A 14,568-nucleotide genomic window follows, 5' to 3' on the forward strand; every position below is an offset into this window, starting at 1 on the left:
ATAGGGTTAACCCACTTGATGGAACTTGTAACACGACTTATATAGCGAGGATCACAACAGCACAAATGTAACAACAGCCGGAGAGCACTGGACATGAAACCACAAACGTAACAAATATAATTGTTGCCATTCGATGTATTACCCGGGTGAAAATGTTTCTACTGCGTAGAGCAAAAATGTAGAAGCATATGCGATGGTCGCAAATTTAAGTCAAACTATGACAATATTATCATGTTATGAGCAAACCTTCTATTATCCAATGACAAACATCTTGGTGACTGGAGGCTTGTGTTAAAGGGATTATCCGGTACTTTGGTTTACTTTTTAGCCAACAGTTCCTAAAAGTAGTGCTAAAGTGGTCCCCGAAAATTCCGTCCTACATCCCATATGTGCAACACTCACTGCTCGCAGCTCTCTCCCTCTGCTGTGAGGGATTCTGGCTAGCTGTCACTCAAATGGTGAGGGGGCTGAATCTTATTGGCTGGAACTCAAATTACTAGGGGGCTTTGGGAGGGCACAGCACATCTTCCAGAAACAGTCCCCTTCAAACTAGGGATTTCATGGTTAATTGAGGTAAAACACTAATTCTGCTCATAGATTATGCATGCAGGAAGTACACATTGACACATCCAGCCCAAAGCGGGAGATTTATAAAATACTTACTAGTTGCCAAAGTACTGGATCATGTGTTTAATTAGGCATAGCTAAGAATTTAACATTACTGGCAACATTGGAGTTATATTTTTAGCTAATGTAGGCCCTACGTTGAAATGGAAATTTAATAGTTTCATCCCTTGGTTAATACAGGGAATTGAATGGTTTTATCCCTTGGTTAATACAGGGAATGTAATAGTTTCATTCCTTGGTTAATACAGGGAATTTAATAGTTTTATCCCTTGGTTAATACAGGGAATGTAATAGTTTAATTCCTTGGTTAATACAGGGAATGTAATAGTTTCATTCCTTGGTTAATACAGGGAATTTGATAGTTTCATTCCTTGGTTAATACAGGGAATTTAATAGTTTTATCCCTTGGTTAATACAGGGAATGTAATAGTTTCATTCCTTGGTTAATACAGGGAATTTAATAGTTTCATTCCTTGGTTAATACAGGGAATTTAATAGTTTCATTCCTTGGTTAATACAGGGAATGTAATAGTTTCATTCCTTGGTTAATACAGGGAATTTGATAGTTTAATTCCTTGGTTAATACAGGGAATTTGATAGTTTCATCCCTTGGTTAATACAGGGAATGTAATAGTTTTATCCCTTGGTTAATACAGGGAATGTAATAGTTTTATCCCTTGGTTAATACAGGGAATGTAATAGTTTTATCCCTTGGTTAATACAGGGAATGTAATAGTTTTATCCCTTGGTTAATACAGGGAATTTGATAGTTTCATCCCTTGGTTAATACAGGGAATTTGATAGTTTCATTCCTTGGTTAATACAGGGAATTTAATAGTTTCATTCCTTGGTTAATACAGGGAATTTAATAGTTTCATTCCTTGGTTAATACAGGGAATTTGATAGTTTCATCCCTTGGTTAATACAGGGAATGTAATAGTTTCATTCCTTGGTTAATACAGGGAATGTAATAGTTTCATTCCTTGGTTAATACAGGGAATTTGATAGTTTCATTCCTTGGTTAATACAGGGAATGTAATAGTTTAATTCCTTGGTTAATACAGGGAATGTAATAGTTTTATCCCTTGGTTAATACAGGGAATGTAATAGTTTCATTCCTTGGTTAATACAGGGAATGTAATAGTTTAATTCCTTGGTTAATACAGGGAATGTAATAGTTTTATCCCTTGGTTAATACAGGGAATGTAATAGTTTAATTCCTTGGTTAATACAGGGAATGTAATAGTTTCATTCCTTGGTTAATACAGGGAATGTAATAGTTTCATTCCTTGGCTAATACCCAGCAACTTATAGCACAGCAACCCAATGTAAATATGACAGAGATAAAATCACGGTCACATCTTTAATTCTTTATTTTTGAAACACAACATAAAAATGTACGTAACAGAAACATCTATAAAAAAAAAGTCATCCATAGTGGTACAAAAAGTAGATGAATTTGACGTGATTCAGACACACAAGCAGCAGCAGTAGGCTACAGTAGTACAGTAGTAGCAGTGGACACTCTGTCTGTCAATCCCGCTGTGGATGTCTGCTGACTGAGTTCACGACGCAGTAGCTGGTTGAAGGGGACCAAACCTCACTAAAACACCTGACTTGGTTCCGTTTGACCAGCCACAGCAAGGCGTGCAGTTCAGGACGAGAGGGAAAGCGAGAGGGGGGGAGAATGGGAGGAAGGGAGAGAGAGGAGGAGGAAGGAGATAGGACAGGGGTGAGGAGAGGAAGAAAGAAAGAAAGAGAGACAGGAGGGCAGTGGAGATGATATTTTGGAGCCATGACTTCAGAGTCCCACATCGTCCTCTTGTTCCTGTTTAGAAAAGAGAGAAAGAAAAACAGGAAAAAAGGGAGGTCAGTAAAAGCACAACAGTGATGACACGGGACTATAACATATCATGACGTGATATGGAGAGGCTGTCATCATCACTACCATAACATTACTCACAGAACTATCACTGTCCAATCAGGAAACTAATCATCACTCCCAAGTGGCACAGCGGTCTAAGGCACTGCATCTCAGTGCTAGAGGCGTCACTACAGACACCCTGGTTTGAATCCAGGCTGTATCACAACCGGCCGTGATTGGGAGTCCCATTGGGCGGCGCACAATTCGTTCTGGTTTGGTCGGTGTAGTCCGTCATTGCAAATAAGAATTTGTTCTTAACTGACTTGTCTAGTTAAATAAAGGTTAAATAAAACATTACTCACAGAACTATCACTGTCCAATCTGGAAACTAACTAAGACCATTGGGATAAATCATGTTTCACTGGACTAGACAGACATGGAGAAAGTGATGTTACTAAGCAGAGTAGACCTCTCCCATCCTAGGCAGTCGTTGTAAATAATAATTTGTTCTTTAACCAACTTGCCTAGTTAAATAAAAAGTGAAATAAAGGTTAAATAAAAAGTGAAATAAAAAGTGAAATAATATTATTAGAGATACAAACAACCAGTCAACACTCAACCTCTACCCAACACACCCCACTCTCAATGACAACCCCACCTCTCCCTCCCTCCCTCTCCTCTTCTTTCCCAACCCCTCCTCCTGTTGCTATAACTGGGGACAGCTGTTCTGTCAATCCCCCTTGACTGTCAGCAGCAGGGCTGGGCAGGGCAGAGGTACGTCACAAATGGCAGCCTATTTCCTTTAAAGTGCACTACTTTTGACAATGGCCCATAAAGGCTCTGGTTAAAAGTAGTGCACTATTTAAGAAATTGGGTGCCATTTCACCCACACACACAGCTAGTGGTTAACGACCACACGTGTCTGGGCTGAAGGACACCGAATGAAGAACAGCCCCTTCCACCTGTTGGCTGGGCCACACACACACGCACACACACAGACACACACACACACACACGCACACACACACGCACGCACGCACGCACGCACACACGCACACACAGACACACACACACACACACACACACACACACACACACACACACACACACACACACACACTACTCCTCTATATAAATGACAATAAAACGCCCATTCAGTCTTGCAGCCTTAGTTTTCATCCAAACAAGCATCATCTTCTCAGTTTGGCGCTCCAGTCCCCTTGTAACCACACACTTCCTTACATTCCATAACAGCAGTATTCATATGGGGATATAAGGAAGCATGTCTTCACAGGAGGCAACGACAGGATCTCCTCCCTGACAGACCGGCCCCGGCTAGAGGACACAAAGCACCCTTTCATTACCACACAGTCCCAGGGCAGTGTGAGCAGAACCTTAACTGTCTAACATTGGTTAACTGTAGATGCATCCAAAATGGCATCCTATTGGTTAACTGAAGATGCATCCAAAATGGCACCCTATTGGTTAACTGTAGATGCATACAAAATGGCACCCTATTTGTTAACTGTAGATTTATCCTAAATGGCACCCTATTTCCTATATAGTGCACTTCATTTGATCAGGCCTCTATGGACCCTGTACAAAAGTAGTGCACTACATAGGGAATAGGGTGTCATTTGGGACAGGGTGAGAGGGAGAGAGGGGTGTAACTGAAGTTCCCGTCCATAATCAGTTTAAAGTGAAACACAGTGGTTAACCTGAAGGAAGTAGCAGGACGAAATGAGGTACGTTGTGGTGTTAACGTTGACGTGCAGTTAGACGTTAGGTTAAACTCACAAGGTGAAATCTTGTTCAATGGGACGATTGTCATAAATCTAATTCCATTATCAATAAAAAAAAAATGTTTAATTGAAATAGGAATAATTTAAATACTCTTCTATCAAGAGGAGTTTCACAACATAGCCAAGATTATTTCTGTACTCAGTCAGTGTAAGGAGGATGACGTTTGATGGATAGTGCTGCAGCCATATTGGATGACTGGCTGCCTGTCCTGTCCCTAGTGGTCAGTAACTTTAGACCTCATGTGTCTAGATAACTCAGAGGGGTGAGACACACTGACTACTAACACATAAAGGTCACTAGCTATTAAAGTTCATCAACATTGTGCAGTATGTCACGTTGTGATATCTGAAACCCCAATAAATACATTTGACTGAAATCTCAACAACGAAGTGGTTTTAAGATGACCACAACTAGTAAAAGTAGAGGCAAGACAATATATAATATTAAACTTTTACTTTTAACAAAATCATTTTCTGTACCTTTACTGCGATTCATGGTCTCATCCACATCCCAGAGTCTTCCTTGTCTCCACCGTAGTGTGGAAATGGGTCATTCAGACAGTCTATCCTTGATGCACTCTACTAAACTCCATCCAGAAAGCTGGCTCCACTGAACATTTTAAATTCTACCTTACTACATCTTTCCCTTCTCTGCAATGAATTCTGGGAACCTAAAAGCATTCTAAGTACCTAAAAGCATTCTAAGAACCTAAAAGCATTCTATGACCCTAAAAGCATTCTAATAACCTTAAAGCATTCTAGGAACCTAAAAGCATTCTAATAACCTAAAAGTGTTCTAGGAACCTAAAAGCATTCTAATAACCTAAAAGCAGTCTAGCAACCTAAAAGCATTCTAATAACCTAAAAGCATTCTAATAACCTAAAAGTATTCTAGGAACCTAAAAGCATTCTAATAACCTAAAAGCATTCTAGGAACCTAAAAGAATTCTAGGAACCTTTAAGAATCTATCAAGACCAAGACAAACCAACAGCTAACAGCTAACATGGTCCTCACTTTCCTGACACTACACTGTTGATCAAAGGCAGGAACCGTGTGACACCTCAGCAAACAGAAGCTCACCTTCAGGCCTCTAGATTGCACCCAGGCTGTGCCCCCTTCTCATCCCCTCTCCTCTCCTCTCTACAGAACACCCCTCTCCTTTCTGCTCCTCACCTGACGAAGGCTTCACATCCTGCTAGTGGTCCAGAGTGTCGTTGTCCCAACGTCATAAACCACAGATAGACATTACCTAACAACTGTTCCAACACCTGCTGCTCTGCCTGTCTCATGGTCTCCCTGTCCCCCCCCGTCCCTCTGTCCCCCTGTCCCCCCTGTCCCCCGTCCCCCTGCCCCCCGTCTCCCTGTCCCCCCCGTCTCCCTGTCCCCCCTGTCCCCCCCCCCGTCCCCCTGTCCCTGTCCCACTCTCAGCTCACATGGTACAGCAAATCAGGGGGATTTGATGGCGAGAGAGCACAGAACATGTGACTCTAAGCTATTTGATTATGAGTACTTTAGGTTTTACAGAGATTAAAAAATTCCTTGGTCACAACAGTAATATTATAGTCAATTCTTCACTATCTACTTGTAGCAAACATCAGAATCATCTATTGAACAATCAGGAGCTTTTAACTTCTATCAACTAGCAAAACTTCTAGAAAAGTACTTTGAACTAAAAAAAAAGGTTTACTGGAAAGCTGCCCAGCAACAGTTCCTCAAAGCCAACAGATCTCCACGAACAGAACATAACTCAGCCACACCTGGTGCCATAACTCTAAACTAAATACCTACTGACAGTGACACAGCCAACACACCTCTCCTAGTCCCTGAAGTCCTCTAGGCCCTCAACCAGACCACACCATTCCTGTAGCAGTCCTCAACCTCTCTCTCCCCTTTCTTCCTTCCTTCCTTCCCACCTGGGCTGCTGTCCTCTCCTCCTGTACCAGTCCTCAAGTCTCTATATTTTACCTATCTGTCTCTCTCTCTTTCTGTCTTTCTTTTCTTTTCTTCCCTCTCCTCTCTTCTCTTGCCGTATCGTCCTGGTGTTCCTTCCTCTGTGTCCAGCCAGTGGATTGTGTCCAGATCAGTACTCCTCGCCTGGCCTTTTCTATCCGCCGGGTGTGCCCCCCTCCCCAGCCTCCGCCGCGGCCTGCCCCCCCCCCCTCCCAAGCTTCCTGCTCGGCTTGCCCCCCTCCCCAGCCCCAGCACAGAGCAGCGGCCTACCACCTGTTGGTGTCTCTCTGAAGCCTGGGCCTTGCCTGCACCTCCTGTCCAGCCCAATCAGAGCCTGACAGGGGGCAGCGAGCCTGTGAAATCACACCTTTCAGCTGTTCACACACGGCCTGAGACACCCTACACCCCCACTCGCCTGCCCAGCGATTCCCTACCCTACACCCCCACTCGCCTACCCAGTGATTCCCTACCCTACACCCACACTCGCCTACCCAGCGTTCCCTACCCTACACCCCCACTCGCCTGCCCAGCGATTCCCTACCCTACACCCCCCACTCGCCTACCCAGCGGTCCCTACCCTACACCCCCACTCGCCTACCCAGCATTCCCTACCCTACACCCCCCACTCGCCTACCCAGCGTTCCCTACCCTACACCCCCACTCGCCTGCCCAGCGATTCCCTACCCTACACCCCCCACTCGCCTACCCAGCGGTCCCTACCCTACACCCCCACTCGCCTACCCAGCGGACCCTACCCTACACAGCTGAAGAAAAGTCAGGATTTCATCCGTCTTTGGTTCCTAGAGAGTCATACATGGAGCTATCAAAGCTAGAGTTAAACTCTGTCTGAGTAGCAATCAAAGCTAGAGGTAAACTCTGTCTGAGTAGCTATCAAAGCTAGAGTTAAACTCTGTCTGAGTAGCTATCAAAGCTAGAGTTAAACTCTGTCTGAGTAGCTATCAAAGCTAGAGTTAAACTCTGTCTGAGTAGCTATCAAAGCTAAAGTTAAACTCTGTCTGTGTAGCTATCAAAGCTAGAGTTAAACTCTGAAGTCTGAATAGCTATCAAAGCTAGAGTTGAACTCTGTCTGAGTAGCTATCAAAGCTAAAGTTAAACTCTGTCTGTGTAGCTATCAAAGCTAGAGTTAAACTCTGTCTGAGGAGCTATCAAAGCTAGAGTTAAACTCTGTCTGAGGAGCTATCAAAGCTAGAGTTAAACTCTGTCTGAGGAGCTATCAAAGCTAGAGTTAAACTCTGTCTGAGCAGCTATCAAAGCTAGAGTTAAACTCTGTCTGAGTAGCAATCAAAGCTAGAGTTAAACTCTGTCTGTGTAGCTATCAAAGCCAGAGCTAAACTCTGAAGTCTGAGGAGCTATCAAAGCCAGAGTTAAACTCTGTCTGAGGAGCTATCAAAGTTAGAGTTACACTCTGTCTGACTAGCTATCAAAGCTAGAGTTAAACTCTGAAGTCTGAGTAGCAATCAAAGCTAGAGTTAAACTCTGTCTGAGTAGCTATCAAAGCTAGAGTTAAACTCTGTCTGAGTAGCAATCAAAGCTAGAGTTAAACTCTGTCTGAGGTGCTATCAAAGCTAGTTAAACTCTGAAGTCTGAGGAGCTATCAAAGCTAGAGTTAAACTCTGTCTGTGTAGCTATCAAAGCTAGAGTTAAACTCTGTCTGAGTAGCTATCAAAGCTAGAGTTAAACTCTGTCTGAGTAGCTATCAAAGCTAGAGTTGAACTCTGTCTGAGGAGCTATCAAAGCTAGAGTTAAACTCTGTCTGAGTAGCTATCAAAGCTAGAGTTAAACTCTGTCTGAGTAGCTATCAAAGCTAGAGTTAAACTCTGTCTGAGTAGCTAGCGTCTGAGTAGCTATCAAAGCTAGAGTTAAACTCTGAAGTCTGAGCACTTTGCCAGTTTCTGCCCAGTAGGTGTAAGAGTGAGTAACCAATAGTATTTCAGTTTTTAAATTAAATTGTTTTATTTCTTTATTTGACCTCAGGTTGTTTTTACAGATTCCTGTCTGGTTCACATCCTGTAGAGATCCCTGTCTGGTTCACATCCTGTAGAGATCCCTGTCTGGTTCACATCCTGTAGAGATCCCTGTCTGGTTCACATCCTGTAGAGATCCCTGTCTGGTTCTCATCCTGTAGAGATCCCTGTCTGGTTCACATCCTGTAGAGATCCCTGTCTGGTTCACATCCTGTAGAGATCCCTGTCTGGTTCACATCCTGTAGAGATCCCTGTCTGGTTCACATCCTGCAGAGATCCCTGTCTGGTTCACATCCTGTAGAGATCCCTGTCTGGTTCACATCCTGTAGAGATCCCTGTCTGGTTTACATCCTGTAGAGATCCCTGTCTGTTTCACATCCTGTAGAGATCCCTGTCTGGTTCACATCCTGTAGAGATCCCTGTCTGGTTCACATCCTGTAGAGATCCCTGCCTGGTTCACATCCTGTAGAGATCCCTGTCTGGTTCACATCCTGTAGAGATCCCTGTCTGGTTCACATCCTGTAGAGATCCCTGTCTGGTTCACATCCTGCAGAGATCCCTGTCTGTTTCACATCCTGTAGAGATCCCTGTCTGGTTCACATCCTGTAGAGATCCCTGTCTGGTTCACATCCTGTAGAGATCCCTGTCTGTTTCACATCCTGTAGAGATCCCTGTCTGGTTCACATCCTGCAGAGATCCCTGTCTGGTTCACATCCTGTAGAGATCCCTGCCTGGTTCACATCCTGTAGAGATCCCTGTCTGGTTCACATCCTGTAGAGATCCCTGTCTGGTTCACATCCTGTAGAGATCCCTGTCTGGTTCACATCCTGTAGAGATCCCTGTCTGGTTCACATCCTGTAGAGATCCCTGTCTGGTTCACATCCTGTAGAGATCCCTGTCTGGTTCACATCCTGTAGAGATCCCTGTCTGGTTCTCATCCTGTAGAGATCCCTGTCTGGTTCACATCCTGTAGAGATCAATGTCTGTTTCACATCCTGTAGAGATCCCTGTCTGGTTCACATCCTGTAGAGATCCCTGTCTGGTTCACATCCTGTAGAGATCCCTGTCTGGTTCACATCCTGTAGAGATCCCTGTCTGGTTCACATCCTGTAGAGATCCCTGTCTGGTTCACATCCTGTAGAGATCCTAATCTACAAAGCAAATATGTTGTGAACATTGAGATACGTTCTACGGGGCTACTAACAGTAGATGACCAGTAATCTATTAAATAACCTTGACACCGTTGAGGCCCTATACCATCACCCTGAATGAGTTCCATATTTTACAGTCTTTTAAACTTCCACCTTAGTGTCTGTGATATGTGTGGAGTCTGAAGAATCTGCCATGTGGATGTTTGAATGACTTCCTCAAACCAGGCAATAAATTTAACATTGGCCACAACAGTATCAAAAATAACCCAGTTGAAAAAGTGACTGCTTAGGCTTTGAAATATGATAAAACATTTGGTATGATATCAATATGATGTAACACATGATATGTGGATATGTGATCAACTATAAATAGTAGGAGCTTGTGTTTGGAGAAATAAATAAATAAAGTAAACTGATGATGGTGATGAAACTCCAGGAACAAACATGATGCAATGTGTAACCTTAGAATATGTAACCTGAGAATATGTAACCTGAGAATATGTAACCTTAGAATGTGTAACCTGAGAATATGTAACCTTAGAATATGTAACCTGCGAATATGTAACCTTAGAATGTGTAACCTGAGAATATGTAACCTTAGAATATGTAACCTGAGAATATGTAACCTGAGAATATGTAACCTTAGAATATGTAACCTTACAATATGTAACCTTAGAATGTGTAACCTTAGAATGTGTAACCTTACAATATGTAACCTTAGAATGTGTAACCTTAGAATGTGTAACCTTACAATATGTAACCTTACAATATGTAACCTTACAATGTGTAACCTTAGAATGTGTAACCTTAGAATGTGTAACCTTAGAATGTGTAACCTGAGAATATGTAACCTTAGAATGTGTAACCTTAGAATGTGTAACCTTAGAATGTGTAACCTTAGAATGTGTAACCTTAGAATATGTAACCTTACAATATGTAACCTTAGAATGTGTAACCTTAGAATGTGTAACCTTAGAATGTGTAACCTTAGAATATGTAACCTTAGAATGTGTAACCTTAGAATGTGTAACCTTAGAATGTGTAACCTTAGAATGTGTAACCTTAGAATATGTAACCTTAGAATGTGTAACCTTAGAATGTGTAACCTTAGAATGTGTAACCTTACAATGTGTAACCTTAGAATATGTAACCTTAGAATGTGTAACCTTAGAATGTGTAACCTTACAATATGTAACCTTAGAATGTGTAACCTTACAATATGTAACCTTAGAATGTGTAACCTTAGAATGTGTAACCTTACAATATGTAACCTTACAATATGTAACCTTAGAATATGTAACCTTAGAATGTGTAACCTTAGAATGTGTAACCTTACAATATGTAACCTTACAATATGTAACCTTAGAAACTCTCCATAAATGTTTCTCTATCTGTTACCAGACATCAGACACCAACATTACGTCTCATGTCATGGAATTCAGAAGGCTCCCACTTCCAGTAATAAACCAGTATTAACATAACAACAAACTTATAATAATTATATGAATATGCCATATGTTGTATAGTCATCGTTGTAATTTCTCAACCTTATTGATTTTCATACTGTTTTCTCCCTACCCTCTAAGGCATCTCTAATGCCTCATACCATGTTCAGATCACCCACAAGAGCTAGATGGCTTCAGCTGCAGCGGAGAACAGGCCAGCGCTTGCTGTGTGTGTGTGTGTGTGTTTCTATATGTATGCATAACGCAGCGTATGTGCATATGTGTGTCCCTGTGTGTGTGTGTGTGTGTGTGTGTGTGTGTCCCTGTGTGTGTGTGTGTGTGTGTGTGTGTGTAGCTAACATTTTCCTCTGCAGCAAGCACAAGCCTCAGCGCTCAGCGACTCCACTAAGGTCAACACCTGTGTTTCTAAAACGGTCCCTGGGCGGTTGGAACCAGGGGAGCCTCGTTCACAGAGAGCTACAGCTCTATGAGAGGCTTTATAACCGAAACCTTATGCTCACGCTATTTTAGAGGTATTCACCGTCCACAAATAGCATCCCATATTTTTGTAGCCCCTGGTGTGCTTCCAAAATGGAACCCTATTCCCTCTGAAGTACACTACTTCTGACCAAGGTTCATAGGGCTCTGGTCAAAAGTAGTGCATTAGGGAATAGAGGGGGGGGTATTTGGGGCGTATCGCCGGTTGGTTTCTTTCTCCCCAGCATCACATACAGGATGTCACTACATTCAACAGTTGTTTAATTTCTATTTCCCATGGTCAAGTGATTCAGAGAGAGGCAGCGGAACTCAAATGCAACATTTCCAGTTATGTGGACTATGTCCCAGTAGCAGGCTACACCGGGACAGATATACCTGGAGATAACAATAACAGATGAGGATAATGGATTGGTAGGACAGTAGGACAGCTGACCTGTGTGAATCCTAAATTGCACCCTATGCGGCGCACTACTTTGACCCTATGGATCCTGGTCTATAGGGGTCTGGTTAATAGTAGTGCACTACGTAGGGAATAGGGTACCATTTAGAACTCAGCCTGTTTGTGATCACATACCTACAAGGTGTTATTTGGCAATAAGGATTTGCCCATGTGACTTTAGGATCGGCATTCGGCTGTCTCGCCCAAGAAAGTCTTAACCATTTGACCAAGAGGAAATTCCCACTTGGGCCGAGGGTGACACTAAATTTATGTCAAAGGTAGGTCTACCTCATTTACATCAGCAAAAGCCTGGCTGAAACTCCCAGGCAGATATAGGCCTATAACATTCAACATGGATTCGAGTAGCATATAACCTCTGATACAGGGTTGGGCAACTTTGATGGGGGTGGGGGGGCCACAAAAAATACAGAACTCATTATGAGGTGCTGCAGTGGCTCGTGGGTCTGTGTACCAACATCCAGACCCCCCCCTCCCAACAACATTTTAGCGCCCCCCCCCTCGTGAGAGTTGAAGAGAAAAACGTTTCGTTTTAAAGTTAATTTCCTGCAAATTCTTCACATTTATCCATGGGGTGGAGAGAAGATTTAGCAATTTTATATGATTTTATGCAATTCTACCATAGGGTGGAGGAAATATTTGCAGTTTTTAACATGATAACTGACGATCAATGTGCCCCACACTGCTTGGTAATTCGACCATGCTCACTACAAGTTTAGATAACTGGCCGCCAATCAATATTTATTTTCGTTGCTGACATGGGGTTAATTTGATTTAACCTTTATTTAACTAGGCAAGTCAGTTAAAAACAAATTCTTATTTACAATGACAGCCTAGGAACAGTGGGTTAACTGCCTTGTTCAGGGGCAGAACAACAGATTTTGTACCTTGTCAGCTCGGGGATTTGATCTTGCAACCTTTCGGTTACTAGTCCAACGCTCTAACCACTAGGCTACCCTGCCTCCCTGTAATTGAGTGACATGGACAACCCCCATTTCAAAATGGCACCTTGTGTATTCTATGATTCTAACTCTCAACAGTCAGTTTTGATTTGATTTCATTGGTCCGCGGGCCGCCAGTTACCCATCTCCCTGCTCTACTCTAACCTAACAACAACAGCACAGCCGACTAGGTGTCACACCATGTGGTGTTACCGTGGTTTCCCACCTTGCTCTTTGATGAAGGCTTATGCCTCTACTTTATGGCTTTGTGCCTCAACTCTGTGGATCTGTACCTCAAACATCAAGTCTGTGTCCCAAATGGCACCCTATTCCCCTATTTAGTGGACTACTTTTAGTAGGCAACCAGTGAGCTCATCCTAAGGAATCATTAAAACCCTAAAGCAGAAAAAAACGAACAGACGGGCAGCGATCACAGTTTGACTGGCGTCCATGTCACCCCAAATTGGGTCAGCTGTGTTATTTTTAACTCATGTTCACATGCCGGGGCCCCCAAGCCCTGCTAATCATTTTGTTCCCCTCTCTGTCATATCCCTTTGCCCCCCTACGCCTCTCTCGCCCCTCCAGTCCCTCTCATCCCTCTCTGCCCCTCTCGCCCCCCCTCTGCCCCTCTCGCCCCTCCAGTCCCTCACACCCCCCTCTGCCCCTCTCGGCCCCCTCTGCCCCTCTCGCCATTCTTGCCCCTCTCGCTTCTCTCGCCCTCCCGCCCCTCTTGCCCCCCTCTGCCCCTCTCGCCCCTCTTGGCCCTCTCGCCCGTCCCGCCCCTCTCGACCCTCTCTCCTCTCCCGCCGCTCTCGCCCATCTCGCCCCCCTCTGCCCCTCTCGCCCTTCTTGCCCCTCTCGCTTCTCTCGTCCCTCCCGCCCCCCGCCTCGCTCCCCTCCCCTCCCTAACGCTCTTCTCACCTGTCCCACCCCTCTCACCCTTCTCCCCCTCCTGCCTCTCCCGCCCCTCTCTGCCGTCACGTCCCCCCTTCGCCCCCTCTGCCCCTCTCGCCCCTCCAGTCGCTCTCACCCCCCTCTACCCCTCACGCTCTCCCTCTGCCCCTCTCGCCCTTCTCGCCCTTCTTGCCCCTCTCGCCCCTCTCCAATGTCCCACTGCATTTGGGAAGGTCACAACACAGTGCTGTTAGCAGGAGATCATTTCCCTTGGGACAGCGTGGCGTAGAGGTCCTTGGTATAAATACACCAACAGCTGACACCAGATCAGGTCTTCCACCAATAGTATAGGGTAATGTGCGTCTCAAAAAAAATCATCCTGTTCCCTATATAGTGCACTACTCTGGTCTAAAGTAGTGCACTATGAAGGGAATAGGGTGCTATTTGAGACGCAGATATATTATCTCCCCAGGATGGAACAACCTAACAGCTTAACCCAGAACGGACAACTATTCTTGGGAGGAAATTCACTTTGAGGGGAGCAGAGATCACCCCACCATCAACACCCAAACCCCAGGCCTCTACCATCCTATCTATGCCACCTCAAACATCCCACCTATTCCAATGTGTGTTGCGGTGTGGGTGGTAATCTTGGCTAAGGAGGATTATGTTATGATGGTTTGATCATATTGCTTTTGGTTTTCCATTGCAAGATAGAACGCAAAGGAGAACATACAGAGTCCCTGTCTGAATACCCATACAAGCCACAGAGAACATACAGAGTCCCTGTCTGAATACCCATACAAGCCACAGAGAACATACAGAGTCCCTGTCTGAATACCCATACAAGCCACAGAGAACATACAGTGTCCCTGTCTGAATACCCATACAAGCCACAGAGAACATACAGTGTCCCTGTCTGAATACCCATACAAGCCACAGAGAACATACAG

At 44.1% G+C, this 14,568-nt stretch overlaps 1 long non-coding RNA gene across 1 annotated transcript; it reads right to left on the minus strand.

Moving 5' to 3' along the window:
• Positions 1–1,976: 1,976 nt before the first annotated feature.
• Positions 1,977–6,383, minus strand: LOC123727231 (uncharacterized). The gene is made up of 2 exons (XR_006759131.1): positions 6,106–6,383; positions 1,977–2,455 (listed from the first exon to the last, which is right to left on the minus strand). It is a non-coding gene; the product is annotated as an uncharacterized lncRNA (long non-coding RNA).
• Between the last annotated feature and the right edge of the window lie 8,185 nt (positions 6,384–14,568).

The sequence above is a fragment of the Salmo salar genome, chromosome ssa15 (genome assembly GCF_905237065.1).
Source record: "Salmo salar chromosome ssa15, Ssal_v3.1, whole genome shotgun sequence".
NCBI lineage: Eukaryota > Metazoa > Chordata > Actinopteri > Salmoniformes > Salmonidae > Salmo > Salmo salar.